The sequence below is a fragment of the Cygnus olor genome, chromosome 4 (genome assembly GCF_009769625.2).
Source record: "Cygnus olor isolate bCygOlo1 chromosome 4, bCygOlo1.pri.v2, whole genome shotgun sequence".
NCBI classification, from domain to species: Eukaryota; Metazoa; Chordata; class Aves; order Anseriformes; family Anatidae; genus Cygnus; species Cygnus olor.
Genome location: NC_049172.1, coordinates 12,202,967 through 12,224,219, shown reverse-complemented (window position 1 = coordinate 12,224,219; position 21,253 = coordinate 12,202,967). Strand labels below are relative to the sequence as shown.

The 21,253-nt window shown below is 43.7% G+C and overlaps 1 long non-coding RNA gene across 2 annotated transcripts in view; it reads left to right on the top strand.

Moving 5' to 3' along the window:
- The window catches only part of LOC121069219, a 50,340-nt gene extending 37,382 nt beyond the window's left edge, over positions 1-12,958 (top strand). For both annotated transcript variants that reach the window (XR_005819341.1, XR_005819340.1), the window contains 7 exons: positions 416-1,904; positions 3,411-3,483; positions 4,035-4,063; positions 6,157-6,357; positions 9,862-10,018; positions 10,725-10,830; positions 11,362-12,958. This is a non-coding gene — a long non-coding RNA (uncharacterized LOC121069219). The remainder of the gene's footprint in view (positions 1-415; positions 1,905-3,410; positions 3,484-4,034; positions 4,064-6,156; positions 6,358-9,861; positions 10,019-10,724; positions 10,831-11,361) is intronic.
- Positions 12,959-21,253: the final 8,295 nt, after the last annotated feature.

Here is a 21,253-nt window from a genome sequence, read left to right as displayed (position 1 = left end):
TGAGCTCTGTTCTGGGGAAAGACACAGTTGTTACGGACCAAAATCACACCTGCTGTGCAAGAACAAGTAGGTAGTTTGGACGACTAGGGTTCTGAGGTCCATCTTTCTCCCTAGCTCTGTTTTATTTAACAGTCTAGACATTGCATTAGAAGTAGGGATGAAATTTATCCCATGGGCTAGATTATTCCCTGTCTGCCTGCTACGAGGTGTCACCCAACTTCGTCCAAAGTCTCTGGCAATGGCAATGTTTTGAAGGAGGGCAGTGAAGCAGATGGGGCTAGGGCCTGAGCAAAAATGAAAATTCAAAGGTCCCTGATTTGGCCCTACCTAGAAATGTGAAAAAGTGCTAAGTCTGTAATATCAGTTCTGTTTTCTCCAGGCATTATATGTTCTGCTTCACTCCCTGCCCATTCAGATGAATGTAAAACCCTTGTGAAAGTGCCATGAAAGCTGGAACCCCTGGCACAGGACAGCACCTTCTTCCCTGGTAGCTCAGAGCCAGCACGTGTGACTGCACTGGTGTTACTGTGGAGCTTCTTGAGCACAAATACACAGACAAATAGAGACAGACCAACTGCCCATTGCAGTCTGTTGCCAAAATAATTTCAGCCCATCTGAGGACAAAGCAAGAAGGACCCCACTTTTCTCATTGCCTCTAAATTACTGTGTGAGTAAGAAATGCTTGTATCTGCGGGGAAAAGCTGCCTGTCCTAGAGATGAGAAACCTGGTGCAGCCTGGCCTATCTCTTTGTGGGCTATTACTTGGTTTCTCACTGTGGTTTTCCTTCCCCTCGAGTTTTCTGCACTAATTTTGTAATAACAGTTAGTGCTGGGTTTCATAAACAGACATACAACATGCAATTAGAGTTTGCTTTGTGTGAAATAAAGTAGCTGTGAGTCATATCCAGACAAGTGAATTATCTGTGATTATTCAGCCAAGAAGGGAGACAGTGGTGTGCAGAGGAATGTGCTATGTATCCTTATTAACATTTTGCTATATACCATGGCAGGGCTGGCTCCTTGGGATGTCTGCATACAAACAGCAACACGACTGACTCCTCAGAGGCCATGTTCCTCTGCTACTAAGACTTATGCATCATGCTTGGTCTTTCTCTGTTCCTAAAAAGAATAAAAGGGGGGTTACTTGGTAGACACAAGCGTCTTTAGGAGTCTGAAGTTAAATGAAGCAAATCATGTATGTGGGGAGGAACACGTATGAAAGAAGTCCCTTGAGGGAAGATAGCAAAAAATAGGTTTTCAGCAGTGCCCTTGGTTGATGTGCCTGATGAATCTATTCCTTTTTGTCCTCTGGGAATGAAAAGATGTCCCAGGAAGGGGCCTTGGGGTGCAGAAGGAACTGGGAAGCCTTTTGGGGTGAGAAGTTGCAAGCTCAGTGAACCAAGGTGTTTTCTGCAGTGGCATCACAGCACATTTCTTATTTATTGCCAGGTAGGAGACTTACAGGCTGTGACTCTGCAGTGAGGAAAGCACAGACACGCGAGCCATTTCCTGATGGCAGCCAGGGAGAGAGAGTGACGAGGTGTGGGCAATGTGGGCAGGGAGCATGCAGGTTGCCCGCTTCACACAGTTGCATACTTGTCACAGGAGGGGTGATTCTGAAACCAGTGGTGCTTCTTCAAGGGCAGGGTCACTTTCAGGGAGGGAGTAGGTAAGAGTTGCTAAACAGCATCTTCCCCGTCCCCAGCGCATAGCTTCAACTGCCCAAGGAAGCTTGTTTGCCATCCATTGCAGGGAATCTGTTGACCCTTCCTCATCCAGTTGCAAACGCCTTCATCTACAAAATGACAAGGAGAAATGCTTAATCCTCCACGATGAATCTAACAGATGCTTCTCCCAGGAAATGAACTAAAGGTTGCAGCTTTGCTTGAGTGACTGTGAGTCAGGTATGAGTCATTCCTCCCTTGAAGGGCATATGGATGTGCTTTGCTGATAAACACACAAAGAGCACAGAGCCTGGGGTGAAAGGTTATCACAGGAAGAAGGAACTAAAAACAAAAAGAAACAAAAACAAACAAATAAAAAAACAAAACAACACAACCCCCCCGCCTCTGAGATCGTATCGGTATACTCCAAACTGTCTTCTGTTGACAGCACAGTGCATTAGCTGGAGGTTTTAAAGACATTGTCTCTTCCCTCTGCACTTCCACTGCGTAGTAACTTGTAAAAAGTGGACAGGAACCTTCTGTTTTAATGGTATTTGGATATTTCTACCATATAGATAGTTCATGTTGAATCTGATCACTGCAAGATGCCTTGAGCCCAGGGAACTGGCAGTTGTGGATAAAGGACATCTGCAGCTGTTTTTGCACACTAGAGCCAGGTGGTCTGAGTATAGATTAACAAACCACTGAATGTGACAGCACAGAGTACTTGAAACCCCAGTAATTAATCTGTGTAAAAAAAAAAAAAAAAAGTCATTTGCAGGGGATAACTTCATACTGGATGGCTTTCCAACTAGCAGTGAGCATAAATGAATGAAATCAGTACAGAAATTGCTGGCCAAAATTACCTAACTTTGTGATATGCCAATAAGAAAAAGGGTTTGCAATAGTTGTGTTGGGTGTAAAACTGGTTCCTGGAGCAGACTGCAACTGTTTTCAGATGATCCTGTTAGCTCAGTGATAATCCCTGATCCCATCAGACATCAGAGGCTGGAAAGCTGGCTGCAGCAGCAACAAATTAGCATTAATTGTGCTTCATCTGATGGAGCAAATCCTACCCGAGTGCATCCAGACACCAATTTTCATACGCAGCCATTCTGACCATTTTACTGTCAAGCTGTTTCTTAATGATGTACATTTATTTATGGCAAAGTGCCTACGAAAAGCAGTCTAGCATCCTACCTTAGGAGGCCAGTGGAGTGTGATCTGTAGGAACAGCTCAAATCTTTTGCTAGGCTGACTGCAAGGAGAGGACAGATGTGCTTGTTAGCACACAAGTCCATTCCCAGGTCAGGAATGGAAGCTGCTGCTGCTTCCAGATTAAAGCAGCTCAGGACCAATTCCTCTGGGTTCAACTTAATTATGCTAATCATTAGAGGGATAAGAGTGGGTGACTCGCAGGATTGAAGAAATAGCTACCCTTTTTGGGAAAAGAGAGTAACTTGTAATTAATGTGAATGGAAAATGGAGAGTTTAATTTGGGCAGAGAGAGGACGAGGTGGTGGGGAAGATTAAGATTAAAATTAAAATCTCTGACTCAAGTCTGTGGTGTTAGATGTCTGGGAAGGTTATGATTTTTAGATTTTGGGCTCATAAAGAGCTTACACTTTGCCATGCGGTAGGAAAGTCCAAGGAGATGCTGTTTCTCCTGGCTGCTGACCATTCCAAGCTGTTGCTGGTGGATGCTTGGAGTACCGGTGTTCCTTTTTGTATGTATTCCTATTGCAGGAGACCTCCTCCTTGTCCCAAGTCTGAGAGAGGAAAGTCTGGGACCAGCCAGACTGTATATTTTTTTGCATGGGTATGTAGAACAGAGTTAATTTTTTCACATTCGTCATCACAACAACCAGGGGGATTACAGGTTTGGACCACCTCATAGCCAACGTGTTGGGCGTACCCTTGGCCTACACAATTCCTCCTGTATCAGCGGTTCAGAAAGTGCCTTTCACCCACTTAACAGCATTTTGTGCCTAGCATAGCTAATGGGTCCAAACCTCCAGAAAATGGGAGTCCGCTCAGAAAGTTACCACTGCTGGAAGGTTAGCCCTGTTGTCCTGCTCCATGGAGGAGGTGGGAGATGCTTTTGGGGGTTTCAAATCTTCATGGCCATGACATTGGTATGAAGGAATAGCACAGAGAAGAGCCTGTTCTGGCTCAAGTATCTCTTCCAGGAATGGTGACTCTGTTGAATAAGTCTTAACTTAAGAGCTGAACCATTTACTGTGTCCCTTGAAAGTCATTTTACCATGTCAATGACCTTGACTGGTTTTTCCTAAAGGGCAGGGGAGAGCACATCTTTCTTAGAGCAATGGCTGTTGCTGGATAAATGACATGGTTTTGGTTCTTCCTCAGGTCTGAAATAGAATCAGCAGACTTTAAAGGTAAGCCCTTTAAAGTAAATTAAAATCCACTTAATATTTAATTACTTTTGTATCAGTGAGGTCATCTCTGAAAGAAAAAGGTATTTGATACCTGTGAAATAGAGGATGGAAGAAAGAGTGGAATGAGGTATTTCTGAAGGGAGCAAGACTTCAGTGTGTCCTTCTGATGAAGAGGGCTTTAGTGACTGCAGCTTTCCCTGCCTGGGAGGGAAAAACATCAGTAGGCCAGGATCGGAAGCATAATGTGTTGGCCTGCTCTGCTTTCTCCTCCAAACTTTGCTGTCACAGAATGGCTTTGACAAAGCAGCAGCAAGGCATACTGGAAATCTTCCTCAGAAATAGAAAAGTCAAGTTGCATTCCAGTCAAAAAACAGCTTCCCAAGGCTGGTGACGTACTTCAAGATAGTGAATAAGTGACCCAACAACAATATCTGCTTTTCCCTCTGGCAGGCTTCAGCACCTTGGGAGATGGCTCCGCTGAGTCATTCAGAAAGCAGTTTTCAAAACATGGCTTCTTGGCCTGGATCTAGACAACTTCTTTCTCTGTGAATTTGGCCCAGTTTCACTGATCAATGAAGGCGGGGTAGGAAACCTGCCCTTCTCCTGCTGCACTGCTCTCATGTGGCAGCCAGCTCAGATCTCATGGCAAAGGCACCTCCCGCTCTTTAGTGTCCAATTAATTCTGAAAAGTCCAACAATTGCTAAAAAAAACTGGGATCTCATTTTTGCAAGTCTCTCCAATGGGATCTTCGTCTCCTGTGCTCTACAGTAGCGAGCCATGTAAGATAGTTAATAAATATAAACATGAAACAGAAGAGATTGCTGGTTTAGATCTTTTCCATTAAATATTTGGTTTTCAATACATGAAAGTTGGAGCACAGTGCAATGTAAATACAGCTTCATGTTTTAAATATAAAAGTTCTGTCCTAGGATGGGCCCTAAGTTACCTGGCAAGTCGTAACAGGTAAGAGGTGTCTCTGTGCTTGTCTGGTTATAGGGAGGTAAGGTGCTGGCAGCATGGCACCTTGCACGACCCTTTTTGTGCAGGTGAATTAGGAGTCGTATATCTAATTTCAAGCCAGAGGGTATTCTAGTATCTGTCTTGCAGGTGCTGAGATGGTTTTTTTTGCTTGGGCATAGCTCAGGCAAAGCCACTGGGGATGTTAGAGCTGTGAGAGGACTGTGTCAGAGGACAGCCAGAGCAAGACCACCTTTCCTCTGAGAGCTCACTTTGGAACCAGGACTCTCAATCTGTGTGAGACTTTTAGTGCTGGCACCATTGCAATCTCCCCCACAACCTGTGATTGGGGAAAAAACACCTGAGTGGGAAAAAAAGAGAATTTTATTTGCACAGCTCTGGGCAGGGCTTGCTCTGCCCTGAAGCAGAGATCTGTGCTGGAGGGAGCATCCAGCTCCTCGAGGTTGTCCCCGTGAATTGCCATCACTTTGGCATGGTTGGTGAAGCAGAGAGGAAACAGGAGAGCCCCTGTGGGAGCTGTTGAGGTGGAAAGGGGTACACTGCTACTGCTTCCCATCTGATCTGTAGTGGCAGAAGCAGGCTCTTGAGCCTCAGTGTGAACCGATGTGTGAAGCATTTCATCCCTCGCCAGCTTCCCAGGAAGTCAATTGTTGTTCCTCCCTTTACAGGCAGCCTCTACAACCAAGGGACTGGGGAGCAAATAGGAGTTGGGGCCTGGGCACCTGTTTCACAGGACATTGGGTCAGATCTGCGAGGCTGGCTACTGGCTCATCTCTGTTCCTGGCTGATGACAGCTGACAGCTGTGGAAGACAGAGGGGGAAAGGAGGAGACAGGCTTGATGTGAAAAAAAAAAGGAATTGGGACTGTAAAAACACACCGATGATGGTTTTTCTAGTAGAATTCCAATTCCAAATCTACATGCGCTGAATTGGTGTTTAGCAAACCCCACTTGCCAGGCCAAATTAGCAGCCTCATTTGTTGCTAGTAGCAGCTCTTTAAAACTCTTAAAGAGGGGCTCCTTTTAAAATGTGGCATAAATAGGATGTTTTTTCAACAGTAGCATTTCCTTGCTTGAGTGCTGCAGTAATTTTTTTACCCTTTGGTCTCCCACAGCTGGTATACCAAAAGAAAATGATAGCACAAAACCCAGCCAAGCTCCTTGGAAATGTAAATAGACCGGAAACACTGATGTCCTCTTAACACAGCATCAATCACTGCTGGGTGCTGGAAGTGGCAGCACATTCATTATGGTCTACGTAACCATCACAAGCAGCAGATGGAGCAGGTTTAAGACCTAACAGTGGAGTTTTGGAGGTATGCATGATTCTCTGCAGAAAATGGAGCACAGATGGAATCTGTCTTGACCTACTCACTCAGTAACTGCAAATTCCTTATGTTTTCAGAGCAGCTCTCTATTTATCAACAGGCTTTGCGATGAGGTTTGGAGACCATGCATGTAGTCCCTACTCATGCTGGTCTCTATTGACTGTTAGCTGAGCGTCCTGTGCATTTGCAGTGAAGTAGCAGACAGTAAACCAAGGCAGGCTGTTAACTTCCACTGGCCTTTTCTCAAGAAAAATTAACCCATTTACCTTTTTTAAGCGGGCTGTTTCCAAAAATAGCAGGTTTTGGAGACACTTCTGCAGGTAAACCATTGCTTCTGGTGCTCAGCACCACATTCTTCAGCCACAAGAAAAGAATCAGATCAATCCATACTGGAAAATTCCTATACCACGGAGCCTTCTCCCAGGATATAGAGGAAACTTAGAAAGCATGATGGGCAGTGCTAGGGCCTCTGTTTGAATGATGGTGGTGTGAGATGCTTTGACCTGGTGATGAAGTGTAGGGTGGCTTTTAGCTATTGTATGTTCTGACCAATAAATACTGTCCCTACCAAAGAAAGAGTAAGATGAACTCTGCTTCTAGCTTCAAGGCAAAGGGAGCAATTGTTTTAAAGAAAAAGCTGTCAAATTGAAGGAATATAATAAATACTGTGCTGTACTCCTTGTTTCAGTTACGAGCCTTGCAGGGTGGTTCTTATTAGGAGACATTTGCAGATGTAATTTTTTGGGTGTGCCATCTTTGTCTGAAGGGAACAAGCAACAGTCACTCTCCAGCTGATGGACCTTTTTCAGAGGTCTCCCTCTTGAGGAGCTGTCTCTTACCACCTCCTCTTCCCCACTGACTATCACGGGAGCCTGTGAGAACACATAAAAGAAATGCCTGTGTTGTAGGTGTCTAAAGGAATGCAAGATAAATCCCACTTGCAGAGTCCTGATGGGACCTTGTCATGTATCCAAGTCTGGTGGGCTTCGTGTGTCTTCAGCTCTAACTAAATGAGAACAAAATGAGTCGCTCCTTTCATTTCTCCTTGTGCACTCGGACTTCAGTGAGGTCTCTGGTGGATGTGTACCTGAAAGACGCGATCAATGGAAGCTATTAACTCAATCAACACATTAATTCATACATCAGCAAATCCATTTTTTTTTCAGTAGTGCATCACCAGTCTATATAGACATTTGGGCAGAACATCTTTCTTCATTCTTCTTGTCCTTTGAGTCCTGATTGTTATGTCTGTGTGGACAGCTCTGTTAAGTATTTCCCAGGAGACACCAAGATCTTTAATTCTGGGTTTCTCTTGGCCATGTCTACATGGCACATGCCTGACTGCATTTCTCTGTTGATCAGTGATGTAATATGTGATCCTAATGGACACAGGAGGCTGGAAGACTGTGTTGAAAGTTATATTGAGGCTGTAGTTATACCAGCAACACTGTTTTCAGAGCTTGTTTTGCTGAACAACTCTAGGGATGAAGTTCGGCCTATGCTCAGAGGAATAACACATTGTTATATTATCCTGACTGCGTGATGTAGGAGCATGCCTATTCTTTGATGGCCTTGTGGGATGCTTGTTTCTCGGCCAATTGCTATGGGAAAGCTTGCTTTTTCCAAGTACACCAGGTGGTTATGCGAGTCATTGCTTTTCAGGTTACTGTCTTTTTCATGCAAAGGGGTATGTGATACAGCTGCCCAGAGGAACTGCCAAGGAGTCACTGTCACTGAGGGTTCTTACATGGTAGAATTGATTAATAGCTGTGCTGGCAGTAAAACAACTGAAGAATCAATCCAGCCTGTGTAGAGCCACAGCTTAGAGTAGTGAAAGACATCTTGCAAGTGTAGGAGGATATTCACGCCACCTTTGTCTTTTAAGATGCTTATCCCACCCAGGAAGGGTGGTTGGGAGCTGTTATATATCCTTCTCTTTTTTGTTAACTACATAGCTGAGGAGTCTCTAACTTAGGGAATAGTTTGACAAGTCTTGCCACCAGAAACTTTATAGGCTTCTTTTCCCCTGAGAATGTCCTCCTCTTCCTCTCTATCTCCTTTCAAATCACTGTAGTCTGGGAAACTGATTCCACTTAAAATTAACCTTTTTTCGTCCACCCTGCTTTTTTACTTCCCTGAACCTGCTTATTGAATGATCACACAAATATCAGGGTAGACGCAATGAAAGTGGTGGTCAGAACTAGGTGGCAGAGCAGTGGCCTCAGTTGCCAAAAAAACAAGAGTTGAGCTAGGCCATAAAACCCCAAATGTTACAAGATGAGACAGGTTAGAAAGGATGGAGGGCTACCCTTGCCCCCAAAATTAAGAAGGATGATAGGAAAAAGAAGGTCATGCCTGCAGTATTCACTGTTTGGTAGAAGTGCTAAAGGATCTTCAGCCAAGTACACAGTCAAGGATGGCAGTTGCTCTACACCAGCATGTGGCATTACATTAACAGCAGGCTGTTGTGAGCCCTGTGAGGTTCTGGCACGTCTTATGCAGCTTTACAACTTTCCTACCATCACCAGCATGCACACACTGGGTGAATGCTTCTTGTGCAAGGATAAATAAGCTCCACCTTAACTAAGAAACAATCTCAGTTGAAATTTAGAAGAGGTGAGAGCATTCCCCACTTTGTGTTGTGCAAGATGGTCCCCAGGGAGACATGCCTTCAGTGTCCATCATATGGCTCCTGTGTGTGGGAATCTGGCATCCAACAGCACTGGGGAGGCTGTTTACTTCCATCCGGCCTAGTTTCTGTGCAAAATCCAGTGACAATTTAGGAAAAAACAAGACATCCTTTATGATAGATAATGTAATTCCATGAGCACAGTGTTGGAGGGAAGTTAACAGCTGTGTTCAGGACTCCATACCTGCAATTGAGTTAGTAGGACAAAGGGTGACACCACCACCATCAAGGGAAACAGACGTGTCTTTTCGGATTTTCCTGTCACAGGGACTAATCCATCCTACGTGGTTTACTGAAAGCATCTGGGCAAGCCTACCTGATACCCTTCAGGGATTTAACAATCTGTGGTAGAGACTGAGCTAGGTCTGACCCAGATGCACCCTTTGTCCCAGTTCTCCTCAATTTTTCTATGCCAAGCAAGGGTGGCTGCTGGCCTGTAAGGTAGATGCCCTCCCAGAGCTCCTCTCTTGTTTTGCAGTACAGCTCTCCCAGGTACAGGGTGGGAGCAGGGTAGAAGATAGACCTTGGATGTAGATACAATTAGTTATAGAGGATGTAAAACAAGCAGCACTATTTAGTTTCTGTCCAGAGCGGAAAATACACCCTCTAAACTTCACCTTTCCACGCAGTGTTGCAGTCAAGGCTATTGTATTTATTATTATTATTTTCTTCCTGGTTGTTAGAAGACATGATTTCATTGTTGTTATATTTAATCTGCTAGTTCTGAAGCTTTAGGATGCTACCTGCCGACCCTCTACTTCAATTCAAATCATACCTTTTTCTTGGTATCATTCATATCACAGCAAGAAGCCTGCTTCTGAGAACAACAATGGTGTATTATGCATACTTTGACTTCTTGGCTGATGCGAGATAAAAAAGAGGGGAAGGTGAATCATCTTCTCTGAAGCACTGATGAATACACACGAGGCTTTCAGATCACAGCTCTGTGTGGTACAATGAGTGAGTGGAGAAAGGGAAATAATAGGGGATTCAGACAAATCAAGAAAAGCAAAGTGACCGTATATGCCGGTAAAAGGGTGTCTTTTTCCACTCTCTTGCTGGACTGTCCTGGTAGTACTGGAGCATTATCATGGTGTTTTTTCTTTTTTTTTCTTTCTTTTTTTCTTTCATTTTTTCTTTCTTTTTTATTTTTAATTTTTTTTATTCTGTCTCATGGTGGATTCAGTGAAAAAAGGGGATTGGTGTGGTGCAAAGATGGAGGCCTTTGTCTAGCCAAGTGGTCACTCACTAAGGTTGTGCTCACTGCACAACAAAGTGGGTGAATGCATGGAGAGGATCAAGAAAGAACTTTGAGAGAGTCCCTGAATATACCACAGCATTTACAGCTTGGGGGACATCTTGAAATATCAGAGTTTCATATCGTTATTTTTAAAGACATACGATTTTCCTTCCTTAAATGTTAAAGGAATGGGGAAGATCCTCTTTTTTTTTCTTTATCCACTCTTTCCTTTGCTTCTCTTGCCTCAAACCTCAGGGAAATATGTTTGCTTGGAGACTTTTATTAAGCCCAAAAAAACTGAGAGGGTGGAAAGCTCTCTATTTCTTTATTTTCCTTCATTTGTAGGGCCCATAAAGACAAAAGAAGGTAGTGCTTCAAATTATTAATTAATTAATTTATTTATTTTTAATGTTGCTGTCCTGCAAGACATTTTCTTCACGCCTGAGAGCAAGTTTTTTTAAAATTTATGGAGGAAACAGAGCATTCAGAAAACAAATCTACACTTCTCTGAGTGCCAGACCATGTCTCTGAGGTAAGAATCCTGAACGACATGAGGAACTTCTTTAGCACTAAAATGGTGCCAAATCTGCCCATTTTAGTGAGAAATCCAGAAACTGATCTGAACATGGTGTCTCCATGTTCTGTCAGGGGTGAGACAATACATGCCAGAAAGTTTCTGCAGCTAACAGGGACATGTCCAATGAAAAACAGACATTGAAAAATAATGATAGGAAATAAAGTCTGCATACTATATAATAATGTGGGTAGTGAACCACTGCCATGAGAAGAGAGGGAGACATCTTTCTGGTCTAATTTGTCTCATCTCAGCTTCCTCAGATTTTTATTGCACAGTATGAAGCAGGTTATTTTTAGGGAGAGAGAGAATGACCAATGACTTTATATGACATCAGATTTCACTGCATGGCTGTTGAAGCACTTGCTGTGGAAGAAATGTAACAGGTTCTCAACCAATGTGGAGACTAAACTATTTGTTTATGCGTACATAAATAAAATATTGTGAAAGCACTGGGTGCACCAGAATAAATTATTCTGTCATTTGCAGCACTGTAAAGACAATGGATGGGAGTGATCTTCCTCCCGACATAAAAAGTGCAGAAGAAGGTGTGAAGCTCTTACCCTCGCCGTTGAAACAAGTCCCAGAAGAACTGATGTCATTTTATTTGGAACAGCTGCTATCTGCCTGTACTGTGTGGAGAGCCATATTTCGGCTGAGTCACCAAGGCCCGCCACACCCTGCTCTGTAGCACTTGCTCTCCATAGCGATTTAATAACTCACATTTACTGCAGAACTGTTATTCATATCTCATTAGATTTTGTGGGAGCTTCAGCAGTAAGCAACGTACATTGTCATGGTTCACAAAGCTGTTGTGATACTTGCCAACCAAGAGGAAATTGCATTTTCCCCTGCTGTAAAGCAGCTACGGAGATGGAAGCTATGAAATTAGTCAGCCTTAACATGCATTAATCAAGGAAGGGAAGTTGAAGATGCCCGTGGAGAAAGATGGGCTGAGAGGCTCGGCCTAGAGGCTGGGCCTAGATACTGGGCCTGTCTTGGGTATGAGCAGTAGGCAAGATTCTAAGTGGCCAGTCTGGAGAGACCATGCTGTCATGAGAGCAGGTGAAACCAGGAGAATGATGAGGACAGCACCATTAGGAGCAGCAGGAGAGGGAAATCTGGAAATAGCAGGTCTAACAGAGGCTCTCCTTAGCCACCTGGGATTTCAGACTTTGTTTTGTGCTCTGTGGGACGGGTAGAATATGAGCACTGGAAGGGACACATTTGGCTCTGCATGTTTACTACTCTAACGTTGTCCCTGTAAATGTGGCAGGTGACTGGTCTGCATGGCTTGTGTTCCCTGTAAGTGTGGGTCTGCAGGTGCCAGACTGCAGGCAAACCTCCTTTGCACAGGAAGATGCTATATCCTCCTTCCGTGCAAGTAATGTTTTGCTTTCTTATGGGGTAGCTCTGACACCAAGACACAGAGACTTTCTACATATGTCATTGTGCAGGAAGAAAGAAGAACCAGGAGAGAAAAGCTGATGTATGCTTCCTCTGGGAAAAGTCCAGAGGTTTACTATTGCTGTGTTGGAAGAGGAGGCACACAAAGGAATCACAAGCCAGCACATGGACTGCCAGGAGCACTGGACTCCAAGCATGGCAAGAAAGAAGTTATTTCCTGTAACTTTCCTGTAAAACAAACAAACAAAACAACAAAAACACACCACCACCACCAAAAATGAAACAAAACAAAACACCACAACAATAAAAAAATAGCTTCATCCTTTTCAGCTTTTTTTTGTTCAATTTGTTATTCAGCCCCACCCCCTAATCCTCACTCCAGTTTATAGGTAGAGTTGTGATATTTCTTCTCCTGTGTATTAAGATCCCTGCGTGGAAGATGATTGTCTCTGGTGCTGAATACAGCTTTTGGGGGTTGATACAAGACTGATTCCATTCACGAAACTTGAAGTGACTTTGCTCTAGCAATATGAAATGGGAGTACAGCTCACCTTGCAGATGGTTGCCTAAAATATTAAACAGTGATTCACCATTACTCACTGTCTCATCAGCTCATAAATTTAAAATAACTCCCCTTTCCTTTCTTTTTATTTAAGGAAAAATAAAAGAAGTAAAGGTGTATTATGTATAACTCTGCAAAATTGATCATACAGAAAGGTCTGCTTAATAAACTTCTTACTGACTTCTGCCTCTTGACATTAGTTGAGAACTGAAGCAGTGGGAGGGGAAAGATTTAACATATAAACACATTTATGTATTTATAGAGAAAATAAGGATGGTGACATCTCTGGCAAAATAAGGGAGTGGAAATGTCCATTTGGAAATGTCCAGTGGAATTGTCCATTATACTACTTTGGAGGATAAAAATAACAGCTGGACACTGTGATCACAGGCAAAAGAAAATAAGGAAGTGATGTGTTTTTTTTTTTTTTTTTTTTTTCCTGGTGTTGCTATTAGGTATCATTAGACATTGCCCAGGTAACAATTCATAAAAAATCCTCTACTAAAATCCTCATAGACTTCTGCCTGTAAGCCAAGCAGGTTCTTTTTTCCTACAGCAAGCCTCTTTCCCCTCAGCTGGACACTACTTACTACCTCTGTGGGCAACACGAGCTCCAGCCCGTAGGCACTAGTCCCACAAGTTTCCTCCCCCTTTTCTTTCCTTTGAATGTTCAGTATTCTGCTTGCAAGCCCTGTTTCTTAGGTAGGTTGGGATCTAAGTGGGAAAGCAGATGTGACTCAGGATGCACAGTCTTGGACCAACGGGACAGTGGTGGGTTGGTCCCTTCTTTCTTCTTTTATTGATTTAACTAACCCTGAAAGCTTGTCCTCCTTAGGGAAATGGTGAATCTGATCCAAAAACTCTGGAGAGACAAAGCCAAAAGGAAAGAGAGCCCCCCAACTTGTGCCCACTTTAGTGTCTTCATGATGCTGGTTCCTGTCTCGTATAGGAATGAAGCCAGAGCTCATTCAGAGAATACGCTCTGGTCCACTAGGCTTCTAATGAGTAATGAAATTATGCCACTATGTAGTTGTCTTCGTTGCATTATATCTCAGTTGCTGTCTTGTGGCTTGCCAGTAAATCAAGTCTTTAATGATAGAGTCTCAACATCGACTGCTATATCATCATAACAGCAAGCTCATTCTTCAGTAGGGGGTGGGCTTGTCAGGTGCCTTGGCAAAGGAGGGAGGAAACTGGTCCCCTGGAAACCCTGTGAGCAGGATTTGACTCACACTGCAGAGTCTTCATTGTGCAGCCTGGGCCTCACAAATAAACATGATGTGTAGGCATTGAAGAGCTAGAAAAACACCACAGTGCTGAAGCTCAGACTCTCTAGGGCCTCTTTTCTAGCTTTGCAGCTTGCTATGGTCTTTAATATCACTTGTGTCTACCCCTAGCTCCTCTTTGCAAGACATTACTGTGCTGTGTCGGGCTTGTTTGGATGAGTAAGCACTGCCATAAATTTCCAGAGAAGCTGTCATGCTGTTGTGCTCACGGTAGCTGAATCTTTCCTGTGGTGCCTCTCACTGGTTGAGGTGCTGGTGACTTGCAAGGTGCCTAAGCTTGTCACAATCATGCAGCCAAGGAGTTTAGGCACAGAACATCAGGGGTAGAAGAAGGCAGGCAGTGGTAGCGCAAAGCTGCCTACTTCTGCCTTGCCCCAGGTTCTTGCTACCTGTAAGATGCCATGGATACAAATTTGAGAACCACTGCAGATGTTGCCTGAGGGAAAAGTGCCTGGAGAGTGGTGTATTTGTATTTGGGTGGTGGATGCTGAGTATGACAGGAAAGGCAGATGGTCCTTCCCTTCTTTACGCTCTCACCTCTGCCCTTAGACACTGGCAGCGCCAGAACAGCCTGTCTTTATTTTGGTGACTTGGCCTCTGTTGTCCTGATGAAGATTGAGTCCTGTTTGATTCTTTCTGTCCCTTCAGGGTTCCTGTGAAGATTTCCTGCTTTGTCCCATTAAGGGGACCAAAATGCTTAGGGATATGTCTGTTTCCCAGACAACTACACTCAATGATTTCATCAATTAATCAAGAGGAAACTAAGGAAGAGAATGAGAAGCAGATGCTCTGAACAGGACAGGGCTATGAATGATTGATGCCATTTAAGAGACAGGGAGGATTTACTCCAAGAGAGACCCCAGCCTGGGGCTGAAGTGATTTCCTATGTGAGAGCTGGTTACTGCAAAATGGTGGCAGGGAGCCAGGAACAGCTCCCAAATGGATGTCCAGTCCAGCATTTAGAAAATCACAAGGCATGTTGCAAAAGTATAACCAGGTTGACTAACAAGGGCACAGAAAGACTCAAGGAGAGGTGGAGCAGAATTAATATGCTGGTTTTCCCTACCACATGTGGCAGTTCTCCTGTTGAACCAAAGAAAAATAGATTTCTGATGCTCCCCAGCCAAAGTTAAGGGTAGGTGTGATCTTTTCAAGATGTTCATTTCCTTCTGCATTTATGTCATGACTCTTCATATGTCTATATGTTGCAGTCCAAGCAGACACATCTAACAGCCAGTATTGCTTTAAAGTACTGTCTGCATGTGCAACCCAGCAAAGGGAGAGACTAGAATTCTTCTGCAGGTTCATAGTCAAATTAAAGGCTATAGAGGTCTTAAAATATATCAGTGCTTTGTTCAAGCCTTGTTGAAAATCATAGAATCGTTTGGATTGGAAATGACCTTCAAGATCATCAAGTCCAACCATCAACCTGACCTTCTGAGTCCCATAACTAAACCATGTCCCTTAGTGCCACATCCACACATCTCTTAAATACCTTCAGGGACTCCACCACTTCCCTGGCAGCCTGTTCCAATGCTTGACCACCACCTCCATGAAGAAATTCTTCCTAATATCCGATCTAAACCTCCCCTGGCACAATGGCAAGAAGAGGAAGTCAAGTAAAGATTCTTCAGGTGTTGGCATTTTCTCTCAACTCAATTAGAATAAAAATGAAAAAATCTTGCAGAATCTCCCCAGACAACAAAGTCAAAACTGTCTTGGCTTGATAGAAGTTTGTTTTAGTAACTCTGAATCCATTTTTTTTCTTTTGCTTTTAAAACAATTTTGTATTTCATTTTTTTTTTCTTCATGGATTTTTTTCTTTATAACTTTTTATTTCTTCCATTTCCCTTCACATTTAATAATCCACCTTTTGTCTCTGGTAGGTGCAATTAACTGGAAGACAGCAGTGTAAGAATCCTTTTTTCTATATTTTTTTTTTCTGTATGTATTCAAATGAAACTGTATTCTTCCCTTGGCACTTTTATTTAAGTGAGTGCTGCAACAGTTTATTTATAAATCAGCAAGGAAAAAAAATCTCTTGCTGTAATAACTTGTTTCTTTTACCTTGATAATAAATTCTTCCTGGGTATGACTAGCTGATGTAATTTTTCTGTTGCTCCTTGTAATGAACATTGAGGTGATATATTTCACGTGTCTGGAGTGCATCTTTTGGTTAGAACAGACATCAGGTTTCCGTTTGTAAAAGCAAATGAAAAGATTCTCTCAATAGCAAAGCTGAAATGGGTATTAATTGCATTAAAAAAAATCAATAAGTAAAAGAACAAGATTCAGACAAAGTGTTCATAAGGAGAAAAGCTAATCAGAACTGTCAGAGCCAGATGACATCTGTCATCTTTACTGGGATGGATTTGCTGTCTGAATGATATCAGCCACTCTTCCTTTCTGGCTTCTCCCTTTTTGAAACACTCAAAAAACATCGAATGCACTTTCTGGCTTGCGTTATGGGTACCTGAAATATAAGACGTTTCAGTCTCAGCTTTCTAACAGTTAATTCATTTTAGGCATTTCCTTTGGTAAGGAGTGGGAAATGGTATTTCACACAAACGAATTGGATTTAACAGCCTTTCCAAAGCAAAGTAAGACCTGTTGGTCCTTCCAGATGCAATTTTCCCTTGAACTTGCTCAGAAGACACATAAGTGATTATTCCAGGTTTCTAGGCTTAGCAGGGACATGCATATTTCTCCATCTGTTGTGTCAAGATGGTGGTCCATGATGGTTGAACATTGCGGGTGTCTCAAGTTCTATGACTTCCCACCTCTGCTGCAGCTGTACAAAGAAGCATTTTTCCTAGTTCCAAAATTATCATCGTCCCTTTTGCAGGAAATAAAATGTTTCTTTGTTTTTTTATTCTGGGCCTAATATGAAAAACTCGTGAGAAACTAGTAGCTGTAGCAATGGAAATGGGCCCAAAGTCTGCAGTTCTGTGCTAAGAAAAAAAAAAAAAGAAGAATCTAAGCACTCAATTTACCCATCCCAAAGCAAATGTAAACCACAGCACCCCAGGGATGAGAATGAAACAGGGGCCAAGTGCCTTCCTTGGAGGAACACTGCATGGAGGCACAATGCAGAAAATTGACGTGCATAGTTTTGCTCTCTGATGCTTAACATGATTAGATTGTCAGAGGAAACTCCTGTCATCTCAGCATAAATCTGAAGCACCTCACGGCCAGCAGTGGACTCGCTTGGATTGATCCTGGTATAATCAAGGTCAGAAATAGATCAGAGGAATGCGCCTGTGTACACACAGGTACCTACCACTCGTATGACTAGAAATACTGCCAGAAGGCTGCCAAACTGCTGAATTAAATAAACTTCAAGATATCTTTGATTTCCCAATGAAAGTGATGCAATGTGTCTCTTTTTAATTTAATTTAATTTAATTTAATTTAATTTTATTTTATTTTATTTTATTTTATTATTTTATTTTCTTTACTATGTGGTCCTTAAAAATATGGATCCGGTTGTTGTGGTCAGACGCTAAATGGCTTTTAAAAATAAAGATCAGTGGTACTAGCCTTTTTTTTTTTTTTTTTTTTAAATCACAGGGCCTTGCCTTTGAGGTATGCTAGGTTGTACTTACTTGTGAAAAGCCAGGAAAAGCAAGGCTGAGAGAGCAATTACAGAGGCTGCATTTTGAACACTTGGGTGTGCACTGTCACCTGGGGAAGCCTTTTGCTGTGGTTCTGCACAGTGCTAATGAGCTGGGTAGCACTGTGTCTTCCTCCCCATGAAAGAGTGGTAGTAGCCCAGGTGCAGAAAGGTGCATAGAGATTTCCTTGACACTTTAATTTAAAGGACCTTGTCTGCGGGATTAAGCTCGAAGCAAAGCATTATTCACTCAAGCAACAGTGTCCTTGGTGTCTGCATGGCCCAGGCTTTACCTTTTGTGGAAAGCTGAAGCTCAGGTGAGTTGCCTATTTCACAGGAAGAGGTGAGGCAAAATGTTGCTTTAAAAAAATTTCTGACATCTTCAGGACTGCTCCTGTTTTTAAGCAGAATGTGACAACTGGTAGAAGGAAGCCAGCCCACAGTCTGGCTTTCCTAGCTCTAGCTAGAGGTTGCATTGACCAAAGCTTTAATTTTTCTAGTCAAAACCTCCTGCTGTAAATACATCAAGCACTGGGGTAGCCTGAAAGCAAGGAACTCCTCTGCTTAGCTCAGGTTCCAGTTGCCCCTGTGTTTTGGTAGAAAGAGCATCTTGATTTTGAATGTTTCAGGAAGAGTAAGGAACAGAAGGAACTGAAGCGCTGTTGGTGGTCATGGACACACAATTGGTCTTGGAACTGCTGTCACTAGTTCGAAGGAGCAATTTTCCCCTGACTCATGCTGAAAGGGAGTGATGGCTGGGGCAGATACTTTCCCAGTCATGGTCTACATTTTCTCCTTTCCAGGCACTGGTGGGCAGAGAGGTGGGCTAAGCCTGTTTCACTGTCTGACACCAGTTTGAGTAGGCAGTTATCTGCTAGTATGATTATGCTTCAGGGACAGAAAAGGGAAATCCCTGTTCTCTGGTACTTAGGTCCTGGCAACGAAGGTCTGCTGTCTTCTTGGGAAATGTGTCTGTTTATCTTTTTGCAAGCTTTCTCTTCTTTTCCATGGAAAATCCTCTCATTCAGCTGTGTCTTTCAGCAAGTGGAAAAGTAGAGTGATTTTGTCTGCATAGGAGATACTTGTTAGATGGGCAATTGGTGCTTACAAGAGTGGGACTAGCTTAGGAAGGCAGTTAAATATCAGTGCTTTTTAGCTTGGCTTTCCTAATTAGATCTGCTCCACATTGTGAGCTCAGTTGTCAGACAATCCCCATCCTGGCTGTGGTCCTGACTGCCCCATCCTGCAGCAGTGCTTAGCCATGATTCACGTGAAACAACAGGGCAGGGAGTGCTCCCAGGGTGTATTGAAAGAGTAGAGAGTTTAGTTATACGGATGTGAGCTCTACTATACTGCTTGCCCTCTAGGCCAGTGAGCCTTTGCACAGGTTATCCAGCAGCCTGGATAAAGCTCCTGGGACTTCAGCCCACTGTTGGGACCTATTCGAGATGAGATGCCTTTGAGTCACACCACAGAGTCAGCACGGCATCACCTCCTCCATCACGAGAGCACAAGCAACATTTCCCGTATGCTGCAGGTTTTGTGGAGGGATCTCTTTCAGCTGGCAAGTGGAGAGTTGTGAGTGCTAGTGAGAAGGGTCCCATGTGCTATCCTCCAGCAACCCACCTTGGTGTTTGAGTCAGAATGACTTTTCTCTTTCCCTTTCTGAGTCACTGCCACAGCCCATTTCTGGTGTCTGCTTTAGAAAGAGAGTGGGTTGATGGGTGTGCATTAACGAGGCCATAGCTGACACTGAGGGGTACACACCAGGATGCTTTCTGTAACTGGATTAGTTCCACTGAGCTGTACGTGGTGACACTTTTGTATACTTTGCTCAGAATCAGGCTGAAGCCAAAGTCCAACACTGCTTAGATTCACTGAGCCCAGAGAGTCGGGTAAGAGTTGAGACTGCCACCAGTGTTGGGGTTGTTTCAGGTCCCTGGTCATCTCCTTGATGGGCTGAGTTCTTCCCTCCTGGAGGTGCCTGGCTGTATTGGGCTTACGTGGCAAGGTTTTGGTAGTGGGGGGTTGCAGGGGTGGTCTCTGTGAGAAGATTCCAGAAGCTGCCCCATGTTATATAAGGGCCAGTTTCATCCAGCTCCGAAGGGACCCAGTGCTGCCCAGAGCCGAGCCAATAAGCGATGTTGGTTTGTGCGTGTGTGAAAGCAGATTTAAGAATGGGAAAAAAAAAATGCTGTGCATTTTTTTTAGGAGGGACCCAACACTGAAGCAGGGGCAGAGAGTGACCATGAAGGAGTGGCAGAGATGAAGTGTTGTGGACTGACCGCAGCCCCCATTCCCTTGAGCCGCTTGGGCGGGAGGACATAGAAGAGGGTGGATGGGGGGAAGGTGTTTTTAGTTTGTCTTTAGTTTCTCACTGTTCTAGTCTGTTAGTGATAGGCAATAAATTATATTAATCTCCCTGTGGTGAGTCTGCTTTGCCCATGACGATAATTGGTGAGTAAGCTTCCTGTCCTTATCTCAACCCTTGAGCCCTTTCCATCATATTTTCTCCCCCTTTTTCTTTGAGGAGGGGGAGTGAGAGGTCAGTTGTGGTGGAGTTCAGCTGTACAGTAGGGTAAAAAACACCCTCTGCTCCCCCTTTGTGAGGAAGCTGCAGACCACAAAGAGGTCTCGCCTCAGTCTCCTCTTCTGTAGGCCGAAAAAAACAAATGACTTTGGCCACTCCTCATACATCTTGCCCCCTTCACTATCTTTGTAGCCCTCCTTTGGACACATTCTAATAATTTAATGTCCTTCTTATATTGTGGCACCCAAAACTTCACATGGTACTTGAGGTGACGCTGTACCAGCCCTGAGTAGAGCGGGACAATCCCTTCCCTTGACCAGTTAGCAACGCTGTGCTTAATGCACCCCAGGGTACAGTTGGCCCATTTGACTGCCAAGGTACACTGTTGACTCATCTTCGTCTTGCCATCAACCAAAACCATTCCATGGGGCAGCTCCCCAGCCTCTTATTCCCCAGTCTGTACATATACCTGGGATTACCCCATACCAGGTGCAGAATCCAGCATTTGCTCTTGTCAAATTTCATATGGTTGATGGTTATCCAGCACTCTAATTTGTCAAGATCTCCCTGCAAGACCTCTCCACCCTTGAGGGATTCAACAACTCCTCATAATTTAGAATCAGTTGCAAATTTACTTAGCATACATTCAAGTCCTGCATCCAGATCATTTATAAAAACATTAAAGAGAACTGACCCTAAAATAGAGCCCTGGATAACCCCACCAGTGATTGGCCACCAGCCTGATATAACTCCATTTACTATAACCCTTTGAGCTCCACCCATCAGCCAATTGTTCACCCATTGTATTTGATAGGACAAGGGGTAATGGTTTTAAGCTAAATGAGGGTAGGTTTAGACTAGATATTAGGAAGAAATTCTTCACTATGAGGGTGTTGAGGCCCTGGCACAGGTTGCCCAGAGAATTTTTGGATGCCCCATCCCTGGAAGCGTTCAAGGCCAGGCTGGATGGGGCTTTGAGCAAC